The 18,926-nt window shown below is 49.8% G+C and overlaps 1 protein-coding gene across 6 annotated transcripts in view; it reads right to left on the reverse strand.

Annotated features, from left to right (window-relative positions):
- Nucleotides 1–18,926, reverse strand: part of Zasp52 (Z band alternatively spliced PDZ-motif protein 52) — a 74,067-nt gene that overhangs the window by 43,699 nt on the left and 11,442 nt on the right. The window lies entirely within an intron of this gene.

Here is an 18,926-nt window from a genome sequence, read left to right on the forward strand (position 1 = left end):
TTCCTCCATAAAAACGCAGCCGCCGCAGTCGGGTTCGAACCCGCGAACTCCGGATCAGTAGTCGAGCGCCCTAACCACTGAGCCACCGCGGCGGGTCAGGTCTAAATGATTCCTAAGCTATTTGTTTTGACGTCCCCCATTGCCCGTGCCTTTACTGTATGGGATGCAATGCCCCACGCGGATCTACGGCAAGTACAAGCGAGCGACGCATGAGGGTTCTCCTAGAAGCGATGACGCTGTCGTCGTCTGAGGTCCTCAACAGTTGAGCTCCCGAGGTGCTCACGCGACAGCGCGCAGAGCAAACAAGGAGCGCGGCTGCAGTGTCAGCAGGCGGCCACCGGCTTCCTGCGATACCGGGGCACGCCTGAATCACCCCCTGAAACCCGCCCTGTCGACCGGAGCAGCCGAGCAAAGAACCCGAGGCACGCGTGCACGGGCAGGCTACGTCGTTGGCAAAGATGCGATTACAGCCCCAGAAGGAATTTGTCCGAGGCCAGCTTGAAAAGCCTCCAGCTCGCCGTTCGTGTCGACGAGTCGGCCAGCGCGAATGGGCTTTTTGTTCTCAGTGCTCCATTTAACAAAAAAAAAAAACATTATGTGAGACGAACTATTAAGATATTAAACGCTCCCTTTTGCATTATACGTAAGGCTTTGTTTTTTTGCGTGCTTCTCTCGGATATCATGGCGTCGCTTGAAAGGAAGAAAGGTCCCATTTCTGCATATACTTTTGTGGTATACGTATATGAAAAGCGAGGGGATGCGAATCGTCGTGTCACAGCGGCTTTTCTTTTTGTTTTTCACGCCAATCTGCATCCGATAAGACGACTTTTCACCTCCACGCATAGCCTCATCACGTGAAAAGAGAAGGGCGCAGAACAACAGCTAGGTCGAGAATCTTGGCCAAATATTTTATTGGGTGTGCGCGTGACCAGCGTCGTTGCGCTGCAGAGTCGTGCTCACATTTTGTGCGTGCTTTCTTCGCGGATGTAAGAACGGCTGCTTCTTTTGATGTCCTACACCTAAAAAAGTACGCTTTCATAGAGGCAGAGGCAATGAGGACAGAGTAAGAAGGACACGCACATACACACGCACACAGCGCAGAAATTGTGTGCGCTGCGTGCGTTCTTAGTCTATCCACGTTGTTTCGCGTTGTTTGAAAATGAACGAAATGTACCGCTAACTGTAGCCCGCCGGAAGACACTTCATAAAAAGCACACAGGATGAGTCATACGGCGCACCCAAGCGGAGCTCAGCTGTACGTAACAATTCCTCAATGCAATTTCGTTCCCTCTGCTTTCCACATTCGTCTCACTAAAGAACTCACAAAAGCGTCTCCGCTTTTAACCATATATGCTAATAGAAAGTGCGCTACTTGGAACAGTAGTGCGCGCGGGTTCAGAGGTTCGAACATAAGTGGAAGGAAGACAGTGGGAAAGACCGGGCGCGCTTCCTTTCGTCGACGCGCGGCATTACGGAGAGGGCATTGCGCGAAAGCGAGATCCTGATCGGCATTTCTGTCTGCCTGCTTGCAGTCGCCTGACCCACCTTCGCCGCACGGTCGGGCGGGCCTTCCACTCAGGTTCATCGGACGAAACGATGGGGCGAGCGGCATTCCGCGACGCTGACCGAATCTAGAAGACTCGCCAGGTGTGGCTCCCCGGAGCGAGTGGTCGGCGACGATAATAACAACATCGCTGTCCGACTAGCGGTCTGGCTCTGTGCGTTCGATACAGGCTTTTTGCCGTCCTCGCAGGAAATGCCGTGTAGATATACGTTTCTGGGAGCCCTGGTTCCGGACTCTTTCGGTGGGGTCAGTCGATAATGGTCTCCTTACTCCTAGCTTCATTCGTGTTCTTTCCTTTCTTTAATTTTTGCTTTCCTCTGTGTATAAGTACGGGTTGTATCAACCTAGCGTTCGCTGCCTTATTTTTTACTGACCGACAAAAAATCTCCCCCTTTTCTCCTAAACAGCTCTACAACAGCGCGCTGCCCCTACTCCTTTCTACATTCCAGCTGCACCAGCGGCAGAAGCGACCGAGAGGCATTTAGAATATTTGGTACATAAATAAAAATTCCTGGGAAGTAAACTCTGCACAATACAAGCAGTTGTCTGCAGGTTGTTTATTCCCAGCGCCGTCGTAAACGATACGAATTTCTGACTGCCTATACATCTAAAGGCATGGTTCTTGCCCAAACGACGAGGAGGTTAAGCAGGAAAAGGGAAAAGAAAGAAGATTGGAAATAAAAATGATGAGCATCAAGCAAGGAAGTAAGGACTTTGCGAATGGCAAAGCCGTAGCCTATCGTCGACCACGACGCCCTCCAGGAACGCGACAGTGCTTGGCAGAACCGACGTTCGCTGCGGCTACTGTCGGAGGAGCTTCATCTCGTGCAGCAACAAGGGCTGCACAAAGTCCCTACATGTGCCCTATATAAAGAGATGTTGAGCTCTACTTCCTGGGCTGCGACCCCTGTCATACGTTCTTTTATTGCTCTTGAGTAGCTAACTGCTTGAGACTTGTCTTCAGCATTTTTGAGGTGGCCAGATGAGCGGGAGGGAACCTGTCCAGCAGGTGGCAATAATACCAGGAAAGCAGGCGCCTTTTACCATGTTTCATTTGTCGCGCGCTATGCTCAGGTGTGCGTGCGCGCATACTTATGAGCGCGGTCAGCACACACGCACGGAAAAAATACGTGATGAGAGCAAGCGCTGTGCTCTTCTTGGCCACTGTAATACTGTAATATTTCTGCGACGCCAAGTGCTGAAATATGAGCAGTTGCGGGCAGCCATGGAGCATTCTCAAAATATTTTGCCCTCACTCTTGGAAGAATGCGACACTTAGACGGCATCTATAGACTTCTGTAAGTTAAGACTAAAAAAAACTGTAGGCATGCCCCTGCTCGTCGGTTTCAGCACCGTTACAGGCTCCAAAAGCGTCCGAGAAGTGTGTCATCTTTGACGGCCTGAAATGAACCAGGCCGCGAGAGAATTTCTGGGGACGACGGGGTCCCTTCGGTGGAGGCCACGGGAAGAGGAAAACAAAAGCAAAGAAAAGCATTCTCTAGAGTGGTTTTCCGGCGCCGAGCAGTTGTTGCCCCAACGCCTTCCCGCCCTGGTGAACGCCTCGAATGGTGTCGCCGCACCGACGGAAGGAGAAGGAAGGAGCATAAAAAGGAAAAGAAACAGCGAGCTGAGAGATAAGGGGGCCAGGAACGCGAGTTCAGTCTTTCTTCCTGCGGGGATCGACGTGATTCGGGTTCTTCGCTCGCTGCCTCCTCTTCCTCTCTCCCACCTTTGCGGTTTCTCGTTCCTGCCTTTATGTATGTCCATCGTGCTCTTCCTCAGCGTAGAGCCTCTGTGTGGGCTTCTTTGATCGGCCCCTGCTAACACCCCCTCCCATCTCCCACCATCTGTGGTGGTTTACATTCTAGCGGCAGCGACAGGAGGGATAAGATGGGGGGGACAGGAGGCCACGCGCCGCACCCGCCGCGGGCCCCCGGCCGGAAAGCGCGCCGTTGCTGCCTGCCTCCGGGGACGCCGCACACGCGCCAACGATCCTTGTACGGCCGTACGTGCATTACGCAACTCCAGACCTCGCACTTGTTTGGACTGAGCTGGGCTGAGCTCTGTAGCGCGTTGTTGATGCTCCGCGATTCGAGAATTCGTACACAATGCCTGCGGGGCGGGCGCGTTGCCTGACGTGCTCTCCTGCCCTTCTCCGATTTCGCCTGGGGTGGAGAGGCCGCGGCGGTTACAATGCTGCGCGTATAAAAACTAGGAAGTGAACAAGTGCGAAGTTTCGAGTGAATGGTAGAGACTAATGGGAGGTACAGTCTTCCCGTCTAAAATGGCAAATTGTAAACACGCCGGGCAAACGTATCAAGCTTTGCATCCTCTATAACCCTAGCCTGCCACATACACTCCACTCAACGAATTATCCTCGTTCCTATGCGAACAATTTTGTTCTTAGAACACTTCGCGCTATTAATTCTCCGCAGTCTTGAGCTCAGCTGTTCGCGTATAGGCGAGCTGACTTCTGGCGATCATGTGCTTCGCTCAGTGGGCGTGTGCGCAGCAAGTCTTAACAACCGCCAATAAAGACGGAGGAAGTGCAAGTAACAAAGCAAGGGCGCTACCCCGCAGCGTCATTACCTGGATAGATATGCAAGATCGAAGCTTGCGACAGCCTCGCGAAGGGAAAGTGCATCTCCGTTTCGGCGCAGATGCTGCACCTCATTTCCTGATGTGGCGGCACGTGACTCATACCTTCGTCGGAAGTGAGGTTTTCAATGCGAGGCATGGCACTCATTAGCATTGCGCCGTCATGTTCCTCTTCCGCTGAAGCAGCAGAAGCCGGAGCGGGCGCGCACGGGTGGTCGCACGCCGCAGAAATCCTCTCACGCGTGTAATACGACGCTTTGCAAGTCCAAGGCTGCAAACCGAGTGTGACCCATGCATCACGTAGTCGTTACCCTGCAAGCGTATCGCACTCGGCCTGCAGCTGGCAGCCCCCGAAGTCGAGCGCGGCATTTGAAGCCTACTGACCTTTCGCCTCTCACCTATAACGGGGCACATCAGCGTGTCCGCCCTTGCAATATCTCATTCTTCTCCGGAAAATGTGGGCTATTTTCGACGTTTTTCTCTCGAAGAGCTGTCATATCAACAGAGGGAAGGGGGTGAGAGGGAGAGAGCAATTCTCTGCAGTAAAAATATCCTAGCAAAGCATTCGTTTAGCGGATACTGCTGTTGATCCCTGTGCTCGGCTCTTCCAAAGCGAGCTTCATGGAATTGTGTTTATTTTAGTTTTTCACGTTATATGAATTCGCGGCCGGCCGACACAGTAAGCTGCACTGAACGCACGTACAGCTTTTAGCATGCACCCCAACTGGCTCTTACGATATTTTACCACAAAAGGTCGGCCGTGGTGATCGGGTGCTCCTTGCTTGCGTAAGCGTACTGTCGGCAGCGAAATTCTCAAGGATGCTCGAGCAGCAACCGAGGAGCCCAGCTGCGCTACCGGCGAGTGGTATTTAACTTTTGCTGGTGGGTGTACATTTCCAACCCGCTTTTGCCAAAGCAAACGTTATGCACGGTTTTCTGCGCTCGGGATTCAGCACATTTAGCGCATTAGCTGTTGATATCAGACATATTTAACAGTATATTGTCTTATCCGTGATGTTTACAACCAACTTGAGAGTAACGCGGCCCATATTAATGTTCTGTGTGCAATCAAAGAAGCGTTTTGGGATCTCGCCGCCTAGTAAATGTTTGGCAACTATAACCCAGGGATCATTGCGGCAGCGCCTGCCAAGCTGTTATAAAACGATGTGTGGACATCTACATTACCGATCGATCTGCACTTGAGTTTATGTGCACAAAGAGGGCTACCAAAATTTTCCGTCTCCTTGTCAGACGACATGTCGAGCTGAACTCGCCAATTGTAAATCTCTAAAGGCAAAACAAAAAAAAAAGAAGTCACAATTTGTGACTTCGCACGGAACTAAGTGCTGTGTCAAGAAATCAACTAAACACGCAAGGTGATAAGTAAAGGAATTCACTGCATTTCAAATGGCCAGCTCATTTCAGAGCCAGAAGTGTGTTCATTTGAATTTCAGCGTGTTGAGAACGTTTTCGCAGACAGCGGAACAAACTCCTAGAGTGCAAAACTCTCCGACTCGCCCACTTTATCCCTCGTGGGCCGTAAAACACGCAGAAGGAACTTAACCGCTAGTAAAAATAAGCCAGATGTACCGTAACCACCAGCGACATTAAGGTTTCACACCGTACACGTAATGACCGTCTACGATTTTTAAACTCTCACTGCTCGGCCTTCCTCAGGCTTTAGCGGTTCGCAGTGTGACACCTTCGGCTGACCATTTCTTGGATTTCATGGTCTCGTTTGGTATACTTGAGGTGGGTGAGAATTTTTCATTGTTACTATCTGCTGGTTTCTTGCATATTCGTACATCGTGCAGTGCATTTTCTTGACGTCTTCACTCAGCCTGTTCGGGAAAATGTCCGAAACTTATTTATGAAACTAATTAAGGGCTGATACACGCAAGCAATGACGTATGCTTGTCCGTTATGTTACTAGAACACCACTTCGGCCACTAATTTAATAATTTGTTGCGAGATTTTTGTCGGCAATACAAACCCGAAAAATCGGGTTCAGTAGATGGTTTCTGCTTCCGGAAGCAGTGAATGACGAGAGAAATATTGAAATAACATTCATTAATTTCAGCAGTTCTTGCAGGTGTGCATAGCAGCGCGAGTAAACTGAGGAGATTGAAAAAAAATCACTGCGGGCGCCTTTTAAAGGACAATGATTCGATGTGATTTCGCATTGTTGGTGACTGAAGGCAATCCGTAATTTTTTTTTTACTACCCCAGACTACAATGGTGTGCAACACGAGTAGAACAGATGCCTTTTCTCGGACAGAAACAGCCGGGTAAAGGCACTATACCCTTCCTGCGACGCATTTTTTCTCCTACGGGACCGGTCGGCCGCCGCCAGCTATAATGCAGGCTGCTGCGGGCGGCGCACCGAACGGCGCGCTGATTCAGACTGATAGCGCGCGCGCGGCGCGACGCTGGTGTCGGCCGCCGGCAGCGCCATCGCGGGCTCTGGCACGGACGTGTTAATTGGAAGATATATGGCGCCATCGGCCACTGCGAGTGCTCGCTCCCACTCGACTCCTACGACGGCTAACAACGGGTCAGGTTGAATAAAGAAAGTTCCAATGGCTCGCGCGGGGCCGCAGTATATGCATATGGCGCCCTACTTGCAGGTTCGGTGCGTGTGGCTTAGCGCCGAAGAGTGCGCTGTGCGCTACAGGTGCTGTGGCCTTGCGTAGCGCTACGCTTCCTTCTCCCTTCGCGAAGCCTTTGATTGCCCTTTTACTGCGCCGCCCAGGCGAGCTCCTTTACTCTGTCACGTAGATCGGTAAAACTTTTCATCGTCAGCCCACAATGCGCGCGCGGATTTTGTTCGCAGCCTTGCGTCGAGCTTCTTTGCTTTATATCTTTTCTTTGGAGCTAGCTACAAATATTACTCATTGCGCTGGCTCAGTGTTTCCTCTAATGACTGAGGAGCATTAAAAAAATAATAATAGTCTGAGGAGTGGGCAGGGTGTTGCCGTACAAACTGGCCGTACACCAGACCCTGTATACAACGCCGGACCTTCTGTTTGCTGGCCACCGGACTGTGGGAACAAAACGCGGTGAAGAGGGGTACATGAGCGGAGTATTAACTTGGATCACGGCAGGTCTTCTTCAACGCGCCCCCCGCATCGGTTCAGAGAGGCCCCTTCGTAGCTTGGGACAACCCGGAAAGAGGCTGGCACGAAACGCACTGCGCATTGGGTCACCTGGGCCGCTCAGTGCTGAAATCATCCTCAGTGCAGGTCTCAAGAAACTCACATTCGTTGTCCGGTGTGTATCTTTCTCTTCTGTGTCTTATTTAGAGACGATTTCAGCAGAACAGAAAGTCGTTTGGACACAGTAATATTCTCTTCCCTAAGACTTCACTCCCCTCTCTATTTTCTTTATCGAATCTGGCGTGATTTGTAGCGCGTAACCACTGTGCGTTGTCACTGTGGGTAATAAACGGCAAAATACCATCTGTCAAGATAAGTCAAATTTTCAACGTAACAAAGTGAGTTCAATTGTATTAAGGTTTAGGACCTTCAAGCTGCTCACTGCAGCTTTTACCTCAGTTTCCACCATTTTTTGTTGTTGTTATAAATGGAGATAAGATACAATACACTGAATGAAGCAAGCAGTACGTGCAGAGGTGTCATGAAATCAGGCACCGGAGCTCATTTAAACAAGGAGCCATGGGCAAAAGTTCAGCGGACCGTTCCTGCATCGGTCTCCGTACGTGGCACAAGCTGTAGCCTTAGGAAAGCAACCCGTTCGTGGACGAGAGTTCTGACCTCGGCTTTCGCGCGAGGTCCTTTATTTTTGCTCCCTCTCACCGTGGGCCGCTAAGAACTTGAGGCGGAAGAAGACAGCTGGACAGGACGAAAAGGAGAGATGGAGTGCGCGCAGCCCGTTCGACTAATGAAGTGATTTGCACGACATGAGCGACCCAGATGGCCGAGCTAATTGGTGTCGGCGTACTCTCTCAGGCTCTGCCGGTGGTCCGTCAGCCTTGTGCATACCAGGCACGCGCGCACACCAGTGGCCGTGAGTGGACGTTGCGCAAAGCCCTTTTCGCGATCGCTCCACGCCTGGGACCCGCGCAAGGAAAAATCCCCGCACTCCGCACTGCAGGCGGCCTAAGGCTACGGGCCCGCGTCCTTTATCGCCAGATTACGCTTCGCTGCAATCAACATTCTTGCCCGAAAACCCCGTATTATCCTGCGCGCCTGTGGCTCTTTCGTGGCACCTCTTTTCGTGCAGGTATTAGTTAGCTTTTTTTTCCCCCTCAACATCCATTCTAAGTAAGCTTGAAATCGCGCATGCGGATTTTCAGCTGTTAATGATGAGCAGAAAGGTAGTTTGATATACCGCGTACTAAACACGCTGTTTCCCTGTTCAAGTATAGAACAATAAATCTAACCCTGATGAGTAATTTGAACGATTCTCATCAAAAGCCACAAACTGGATAACGCCAACAATACGCAGCAGGAAACGAAACTTGGTTTGGCTATGCATTTGCGTTTAAGAAATTAAAGATAACGCTTTTTCGATTGAAGTCATAACGGTAGCCGAAAATGATTTTTGTTATCTAAGTTCGCAGGTAACTGTACGTCATGGCCTCCCTACACAGCCCATCATAACAGCAAAATTTCCTGTCACTGAACACTGGTGATTCTTTCTGTTGAGCGCGTGCCTGTGCCAGGAAGTCATGACAGGATGAGGAAGCTGGAAAGGAGTCGAGCTCTGCAGTTTGGTTTTGTGCATATATTGCTAAGCTATTTAGGAGGCATGCGCGTCACGCATTGGTGCAATGACTCACAACATTTCTTGCAGTACAACGTCAATTCTCGTTGCATGCATTGCAATCAAATCTTATTTTCACAGTCAAGCGGACATAGCGCACCGTCGATCCGGCGTGAGTGTGCGCTTGGAAACTGTAGTAAGTATGACGCTATACAGTTCCTCTGCTTAGCTGCATGACATCATCTAACGATAGCCGAATACGGAAGCTCTCGAGAAGTCCGTTTAGGTACTCGAGTGGCGAACGCCCTTCACGTATCTTAGCGCAGTGCCTGGAACATTTGTAGATTTGCTCAGGCTTTCGGCTTTTACAGGTACCCTTTAAAAATACAGGATCAAATATGCATGCTGCATGCTTTCTACGCCTAGACTTCGTTCATATACAGGTTTCTTCTGCAGCGTATGCGCCCTCAGGAACCAACAGTTCGAAGACGTCTAAACGATTGTGTAATCTCTGCTAAAAAAGTGCAGGCCTTTGGGCACAACAGCAGCAGTGGTCAAGCAGCATGGGCTCGGTGCTTCCGGCGCTCTGGAGCCATGGGAATGAGAAGGCGACTCTTTCGTTCATTGGCCAGAAATACGAAGTGTCGTGGGATAACGAAATACTCGCCATGACCCAAGAAGTCTGCTCGGATGACGAGCGCCCACACGTGCATAATTTTTGCAAAAGCCTGTACATACCCAGAATGTTTGCAGCACTTTTTGTAGCGATAGCTACATTACTGTAGCATTTCGAGCCTTCAGCGTAGCGGCGTACCACCCTATGGCTGCGCCGCCACGTGGTTGGTCACTTGGTGCGGAGCAGCTGCCGGCGGCGCAGTGGCTGATCAGGTGGTTCGTCACGTGACCAAGTTCCACTCGGCCAGCTGTAGCTATCGCGATTCCCTCAAGGTTTAACCAGAGCTAAACCACCATAAATTTTTTTTCTTCGTTCCTTAACCCTGCCCCTGCTTTGCACTGTCAAATCTCTCTATCCAGCCTCTGGTATCCTCATTGAGCGATCCAGTAACTGCTTCCGGTCATAAGAAGCATTCATTCAGTAACACTGCTCGGTCTCTGCTTTTCTGCAAGCGGAAACAGAAAGCTAGCGTCAGAGGAATGAGGTCAAAGGTGCGCTGACCCCGCCGAGTTCGTTTCGATAAAGGTGCGCCCACTTTTCGACAGTTCGGCCGCACCTAATGAAGACCATTTGGGCGGACGTAATTAGGAGAGCTGCAGCAGTCGAAAAGCACTCCATCCTTGATTCCGCGAGGCCCTCTTTGTTCTTACTGAACTTTCGACGAGCGCGGTTCCACGCCGTTCCCATTCTCTAAATAGGATTGAACCTTCCCTTCTTCATCCTCTTTCTTTTAAAAGCGTATATGGTTGTCGCTTAGGTCCCCGCCTTTGTTAGAGATTTGGCGTAAAGCCTCCCGTGTTCCGAAAGCTGGATAAAATCAAGTACAGAGCTGGCCTCGGCGTCGACTCTGCCGATGAAAGCTCATGAAGCGGAGCGTTTCGCGCTCAAGCCGAAAAAAAAAAAGAGCCAGCGACAGGAACGTCACCAACAAGCGCGCGTGGGAGCGAAGAAGTGCTGTCCGAAACACGCCGCTCGAGTTCCGCGCCACGTACCAACATCTATAAGCGCCGCCAATTTACTAAGTTCGGTCCGCACGCGAGTGCCACATCCGCACCTAGAGCTGGTAATAGGCCTCGCGCAGCGGGCGTTCCGGGTTGCCCCCTTCCAGGGCACGCTAACGTGGGAGAGGTAACAGGGCTGCAGTTGCGCTACCTTCATTGCGCACTGTGTGGGCACGACAGATGGACTGACGCACTACGTTGGGTAGAAAAGAATGAAGCAGAGAGGAGGAGAAGATGAGGGAGAGGGGAAAGAGCTGGCACGATGGCGTCTCCAGCGAGACAGTGCGACGGAGCCGCGAGTGCGTCGTCAAGCGTCATCCTATCAGCGCCTTAATTTGCATGGCGGCCTTGGCTGCGGCGCGGCGTCATTCATCGGCCGAGCAGCAGGAGGTCGCGGCCTTTTCGGCGTGCGTTCGACAGCTCATGCGGTGGCTCAATCCGAGCGTGCCGGTTCCTTTCCGCGTCGGGCGGCCTCGCTCTGCACCCGCGAGCTGTGACGTCGTAATGTGTTAATTTAAAATCGCGATACTGGAACCATGCTCGAACCTCTCTCCCTATCGCAGCTGGCGTTGAGCGGCGCGCGTGCACGTGCGTCCTGTAGGCGTGGTCGGCGATGGTTTCTTTGCACAGCTGTCGTTGTTTCTTTTTCTTTGCGGTTTACTACTGTCGTGGCCACCTGGAAATCTTCATAACTTTATTGGCTGTAGGCCTAACGAGGCCGTTGGCTTCTGTAGGAGCACTCTGGTCTTGGAGGATTGAAGGCCAACAACATTTTTTTTTTCTCTCTCGCTCTCTTTAGCGGGCTTTCGCAAGCTGAAGCCAAGGCGTATAAACCACTTGTTTAAGGGGTGTGTGTGGGGGGGGGGGGGGGGGTACTCAGAGGAAAGTCGAGAGGAGAGCGTCCGACCACACCTCATTGTTTTCTCGTGATGAGCGCCAAAAAAAAAAACATTGATAAGGGTAAGAAAATTGGAACGCCGGGCCCCTGTATTTATTTCACTCGCATCCAAATATGCTGCCGGCGTAGTAAAGACTGGATCGACGTAACCTGTCTTGCGGTTTTGGCTCGGCCGTCGCGAAAGTGTCCGGCCCACCTCTGGCGTCTCGCTTTCGCAGTTGGAGTCAGGTAAGCGTCCTGGACGAGCATTACGAGATGCTCTGTCTCGAGTCGTTGAGCTGCATCCTTGGGGGAGCATGATGAATTCCAAATTGATGCGCCGGACACAGTACGTGACTCCTGACGTTCTCATAAGAAGGTCACTTAATTCCGCGGTGCGCTGTGGACAGACCCTCGGGAGGTGGCCTATACCGTCCGCGCGACGACCAGATGCGACGCGTAGGGATAAAAATGAGCGATGCGATTTTTTTTTTTTTGCAGTGACTGCGATATTAGCCCGCTCGCCACTTGCAGAAAAAATGAAAGGAAGAAAAATGAACTCAGTTCCTAGCTTCCCAAGCTTGTGACCACACAATGCAGATGCGAGTATACTTTAAACGGTTTAGTTTAAAAGTTAATGGTCTTGAAATGTAGACAGAGTGTATAGATGGTCAGCGGAGAGGCTATTCTTCATTTTTTTTTCTTTCGCAGGGCGCGTTCTGCTTTCCAGGTGTGTTCGTTTTCCAGGAAATGTCATGTGAAACCATATTTACTGAAGTCGCACGCAGACGTCGCAGCTATACTGGGGCTCGTTCAGGTTTAACGACGCTAGCCTGGTTTATGGAAATGCCGCCGGGAATTCTCTGCACTAATGCCTGGAATTTATCCCAGTACTGTGAGAACATACGTTCACGAGGACCAATTTAAGCCAAACGTTGTGAGATCGCAATTTCCGGATTCCTGAGCGGAAAGCGCGTCGCGCGAATTCGGTATGGAACGTCCTGAATGCCTGTTCGTTGCAAAATGCTCATTTAGATTCCGTGATGCGCAGTTGATAAAACTGTGGGCTGCGTGTGTTCTAGCCGAACCAGTGGGATGTGTCCCGAGGATTCCTTTGCTAAGGTTGTAATTTGTTCCGTGAATTTTTTTTTAACATATGGCCCACAATTAACGAACAATGCTCACGTTAGCTACGCTCTTCAGTGAAATGGGCACTAGTTTTTATTTCGAACGTTGAAAGAAATTTCGCCACTTGGTGTCAACATTGTTGCGATGACAGCCATCTCCTGCTTACATATGCCGGTTACATTACATGAACTCTTACGTTAATTGCATAAGTATTGATACCTAGAACTTGACGGTGACGATTAAGGGAAGTTCACTGCTTGAGAAATTTAGCCCGCAACCTGGTGTACGAAACGAACGCAGTGTTGTCTACATCACATGCATGATTCCTCCGTGTCAACGTTTGGAATGCAGTTTTAGTTTTTTTTTAGGCAAAAATATGGCCTTTTCGGCATAGTATTACCAGTGATGGCGGACACCTGAAAACCGGTGAATCGTGTCAAGTAGTAAGCTGGTTAACTAATTTTTAATAATTAACTTTTAAACTATTAGAGTTAGGCGCCTAGGTGCAATCAGACATTTGTAGTCGGCCGTTAGCAATAGGCTTATCAGTTTTTATAATTTCGAAAACGCGATTACACTTGGCGCTATGGCTCGACAAAATTTGGGTTTTTTGACCAGTTAAGTGCACTGCCGAGTTGCTTTGCCGGCATACTTTTCGAAAGCGCTTGTATTTTGGCACGATGTGCCAAATTTTGTCGACCCACAGCGCCAAGGATAATGGCGTTTTCGAAATTCTGAAAACTGTTATGACTACTACTAACTACCGGCTACAAATCTCTAATTGCAACTAGGCGTCTAACTCTACTAGTTTACAATGTTAATTATCAAAAATTAGTTAACCAGCTTATCACTTCAGAAAATTCGCCGGATTTCCGTCGTCCGCCAACGCTGGTAATACTATGGCGCAAAAGCCATATTTTTACACCAAAAATACTATTTTTTTAATTATTTAAATTCTTCCCCGAACACCTGGTATAACTAAACCGTCGCTTGCTCTTAACTCTTATATAAACTATGAGAGAGGAAGAAAGACGCAGAGTACTAGTGGGGCGGTTTTCTACAGTAACAAAATAAGCTATAAAACACAGCAAAAACGGGACACTTCCCCGTCTTAGTTTTGCACGTGTTCTCCCTTGACCGGCGTTGGCGACTACTTGCAAGAGACAGGCGCATGCCGACAGGCTTATTTATTACCGAGAACAAATTCTGGCTGCGCCCGTTGGGGCCGTTTAGCTCGCGTTGCAACCGGCAGCTTGACAGTTGCACGACTTTGGCTGTGTCGTGCAGGGAATTATTGCTTTTAACAGTGCGTGCACGCGCGCGGGTGTCTTTGCTTTATATGTTTTTTAACGGCATTCCTGACCACGAACGCCAATCGAACAAGCGCCGTGTCAACTTTTGCTTCCAAAAAAAAAAAAAGGACTAGCTAGGCGGAATGTCGGGGCTACATAGGTGGGTTGCATTGAGTACGCACATTTCCGTGCTCATGAAAACACAAATGACGAGAAGGAGCACGGGGAATTCATTAGTCATCGAGTGGCCTTTAACGCGGAGTGAATTGAATTTATTTATTTTTATGATATGCACATTAGTTGCACTTTGCTTGTGGCATCAGTGTGGCCATTCTGCTTCACCTTGTCACGGCAGCCTAAGCGGCTGCTGGTTGACGCCGAAAAAAAAAATCTATCTCCAAGCTCATGCCCCATCGCGTCTCATTGTCTTTAACGAGCGCGAAGCGTAAAACCGTCTAGCAAGGGATCACCCGAAGGTTTTCGTCATTTCGAGCGGCCGCGTCCTTCCCGTCCCTTTTGCGAAGGATTCCGCCGCAGCCTAGCGTCGTTTCCCGTCTTCTCCGGCAGGAGCGTGAATCCGAATCCGAAGACGCAAGGCCTTCGGATCGAGTCCGCTTCCTAACGCCATAAATGGAGACCGTGACAGCGCGGCGGCGGGCTGTGACTAAACAGCCATAGTGCAACCAGTGTTTCCAACGCGTTTTCCATGCTCTTTCTCCCCTCGCAGCGTAACGCGAGACGCCCTCGCTGTGGAAACTTGTTTTATTTTTCTTTTTTTTCTAGTTTCTTGTTTTGTTTTGTTTTTCCTTGGCTTTGGGACGCGTGCTCGCGGGTTCGCGTATAGTGATTCACATTCCAGTAGCGAAAGCGGCGCGTCTTTCTGCCGGTGAGAGATTGTTTCCTCGTGGCGAGTTGTTGTCGCTCGTGAAGAGACCATTACGTGTACTCGACGGACGTCAGCTGAAACCGTTCGCCTATGCGCGTACATACACACGGCGGCAAGCATAAACATTCTGGCCGCGTTTCCGCCTGGGCCCGCGCCGTATCATTTCCTACGGACGCTGCCGCGGCCGTCGCCTTGTATCGCCACGGCGGCCGCTGCCGGATGGCAACGCGCGCGCCATGATGCCTTTTATTTCTTTTCATTTTTTTTTAATCTTTCTTTCCCTCTCCCGTCGTTGTCTTTTTCATCTTTATTGCTTCTTTTTCTAAATCGTATAAACAGAGAAGTTCCTAATCTGCAGACACGTTTATCGGTCTCTTCTTTAGAAGAAACGAAACGACACTATAATAATCGTTTAAGCCAGCGGGATATCAAGTGTAAGATATCGTCGGAGCTCACCAAAGTCGGGAGGAAAGCCTGCTTAGCGAAGAAGCCGGCCCGTGTTCGTGGTTTCCTGTCATTTTTGCTCCCTTTTCACCCGCGCTCTTAGGTATATCGACTTCCGCGACTTCGTGACAGCTCAGCCGCGGCCTCTAAGCACACCGCTGGGCCTTCTTAGCTTTCTTGACAGCGAAACGGTTGAATCAATAGGATGCTTCGTAAAGCTCATGAGGGATACTCGAGCAGAGCGTAGCCTGCTAAAGTCTGTTTGTTTTCTTGTGACGTGGCACAGGCTCCGAGGCCTAGACTCTCTCCTTTCGGACTCCCCCACCATAACTACTGCTTACTATCTCTTTTTTCCCTGATAAGTTTTAGCGCACCCTTATCTTCCACGAACCTACTGAAGATGGCAGAGCACCGCTCGCCCGCTCGCGAAATGTTAAAGCCCAATTAACGTATGTTCGAAGTAACGATCGCAATCACTACTTTGTAGAAAGTGTCTATACATACCTACGAAGGAGTCAGACGGTGTCGACATTTGCGCTTGTAAATTTTGTAAGCTACACACCTTTCTTTAACTGAACTGCAGCGCGTAGCAAGCAACCGCCCTGCCTTGATCGAAAAAGCATAGGTACGCTCGCCGGAAATGGTTTTTCTTGCATTAGACTGAAACGGGCTTTCGTTGATACTTCTTTACAGAGCAAGAATAACCGAAACAAGTTCCCAAAGCTCGGCAGAAAGTAAACTGAGGTAGCGAAATAAAGTAACGTGAAAGTGCATGGGCAAACTTAGGCGTCACGCGCGTCAGAGCAGGGTTACCACGTGACAAGGGAAGCATTACGCATATAACAGACTGTGAATCCTCAAAAATGGCTATACTACTTCTCAGGTGGTGAAATAGGCGTCAGCAGTGAATCAAGCACTGAATACGCGGAAATCTCTGCATTCTAGAAAGGCATCTGCATATCTAAAAAGGTTATTTTAGCAAAAGGCAAATGGTGTATGTTGCATACGCAGACTTTTGGGGAATACATATGTAAGACCTACCTGTTGTTACGCAATTTTACTTTCTGTACTTGTTTCTGAGGTGGGTAAGCACAACAGCATCAACCCCAACTCAGTATCAACCGCAACCAACGACGGCACTATGTTGCCCCTACAGTGGGGCAACCATCAACTGCACGACTTGAGGTATAAAAACAGCATTGATTTCTATTGTTGAGAAACATCCGCGCAGTGTGCAACCTCTTAACCCGTTCGTCTCTGTATTTTACTAACCAGCATTCATTGAAAATCACTGCGGAGGATCTATTTGAAGGACATCTACGCGTGCCTGCCTCTTTCGCCAAAAATCTCTTTGTCTTTCCCGTGAGGATGGTTCTTTCACCAAAAGTATGCACGTCAATGTCGTCGACGTTCGGAGTTTTCTAATTGATGGACAACAGATTTTTACGTGCCAAAGCAAGACTGTGCTACGACGCACGCTGTATGGGGAAGTTCCGGAATAATTACCAAAACCGGGCTTATTTTAACGCTAGCAAGAAGATCAGTACGCAGCCGTCCTTTGCGCTCCGCGTCCATCTAAATGCGGCCGCCGTGACCGGGATTCGTTCCCCGCAAACTCGTGCTCAGCACCTGAAGGCCATAGCCGCTGAGGCACAGTGACGGCTCAGGGAGAATTTTGGTACACGTGGATTTCTCAGATTACAACGGCCGTGCGCGCGTTGGCATTTGCCCAGCAGTATAGCAAGCAAGTACGCTGGCGGTCTGCAACGCTGCGCGGCCTGTCTATGACTGCAGCAAGGGCACGACTGAACCCTCAAGGGCATCTTGCCTCCCTCGCACGCTGTTCGGCTCATTCAGCGTCGGACATCTCTGTGGGGAATGTGTGTACTATATTGAGCTGGATTTCTGGGCGTTACGAACTTATCTTTCTATTTTTCGCACTTATTTCGACGTTTTTAGACTAGGCTTCCAGTTAATCTTCTCTGCCGTCGGAAAAACTTGGATAATGCTTCCTACGCAAGAAATTCTTTGCGTATAATGTAATATCCAGAACGTGTGCCTATATGCATACGCGTGCACGTGCACGTGTACATAATGTTGCCTCGATTTTTCGGTGGACACCCATTTACTAAGGAATGGCGACAGCTGTCTCAAAGGGTGGGCTCGATGTTCTACCGCCCGTAGATCAAGTTCTGCGATAACCGTATCGACCTAATGCCTAATTAACTTTCGTGCTTTAATTTAGTTCATAAACGCCACCTTTTAGGGGAAATACTGATATTATCAAGCGGGAGTATAGGCGGGTCACAATGTCTGCGCTTGTCACGGTTCTCCTTTTCTTTTCTCGCTCCGCGAAACGAGAACGTGCTCTGCGGTATCTCTCGTCAATCGAACAGTTCCGTCGGCGTAATTACGGAACTAATCACGCGAAGCGTACCACGGGGTCCCTCCTTGGCACGCACGTCTCAGCGAAAGAGGTACCGGTCAGCCCCTGTTGTTTGTTCTGCTGGCCTTTATTTTTTTTTAATCTTTCTTTCCCTTCTCTCTTTTTTTTTAACGACCAGGAGCGAAAGCCGCGATTAGCGCTGGCCAATTTAGATACGATATCACACAAAGCGTTATTAGCACGTCATTCTCTGTGAAACACGCGTGTCTGGCCTTGAAACGGGCTTCGCACGCTTCGCTATACGTTATTATATCTGCTAAAACCGGAACACCACCGCCCACGGCAGGGAGGCATTTCGAATCGCATGCTTGTATCAAGGTTTTCGGCAGATGGTCCATATTTAGAGAGGCCATATTTTATTTTTTGTTTTGTTTTCTTGCAGCGCGAATATATAGCTTAAATTCATCAGTCAAGGCCTGATTACAGAATGTACTGAAATTATTAAAATGCTTGAGACGATTGCCTTCGCATTTTTATGATCAAATTTATCCAGATAAACCGAAGTGAGGAATCCCTCTCACGTTTTTCGCTCCTTTCAAGTGCGTCTTCGGGACAAAACAAGTCGCGTTTAATGCATGCCTTCAAAGATCTGCACACATTACTGCCTCAGTGTATTAGCAAGTCGTTGTTTACACGCCGCGACTTGACTAGAGGCTGAGGGCTGCTCTCCTATACGCGGAAGGCCGCTGCTTCTCCGTTGGGAGATGATTTTCGCGTCTTTAATAACCATTGGAGTAGCGATTTGGCGCCAACGATTGCCATAGTTGCGTTTGATCTGAAACTGAAGTTACACACGATGCAAAGACAAAATAAATTTTACAAGCAGGCACTCCCTGCGCGTTTGCCACGCGCTAATTGTAGCCCAGTATCTCCACTTCACTCTCGGATGGAAGGATAAGGTGAACTATGGGCGCCTCCACGTAGCCCCAGAAATTCCCAGACGACGCCTAGCCCTCTCGAAAGGTGCCCTCGCAGCTGTGTGTAATGCGCGGGGGCCCCTCTTATATTTAGGGGCGCCCGGAATAGTCTCTCGGCTCCTCTCGAAGCCACGTTCTCGCCGAGTCCGGGAGGCCCTGCAAACGTCTCATTTTTTTTTTCCCCCTTTGCGCATCGATTTTTCTCTTCGACCTGCGCAGTTTTATACGCTATCAGCGCACGGCTGCTTACGCTCAGACGGGGCATGCGTGTTAACGGACCCGATTAGCGTGCATCGAAACCAAACGAGCGTGCAAAAAATGAAAAACTTTACAAGAAAGAGAAAGTAGAGCGAGGTGGGGTCGCCGTCCGCG

The sequence above is a fragment of the Amblyomma americanum genome, chromosome 1, assembly GCF_052857255.1.
Source record: "Amblyomma americanum isolate KBUSLIRL-KWMA chromosome 1, ASM5285725v1, whole genome shotgun sequence".
Classification (NCBI taxonomy): domain Eukaryota; kingdom Metazoa; phylum Arthropoda; class Arachnida; order Ixodida; family Ixodidae; genus Amblyomma; species Amblyomma americanum.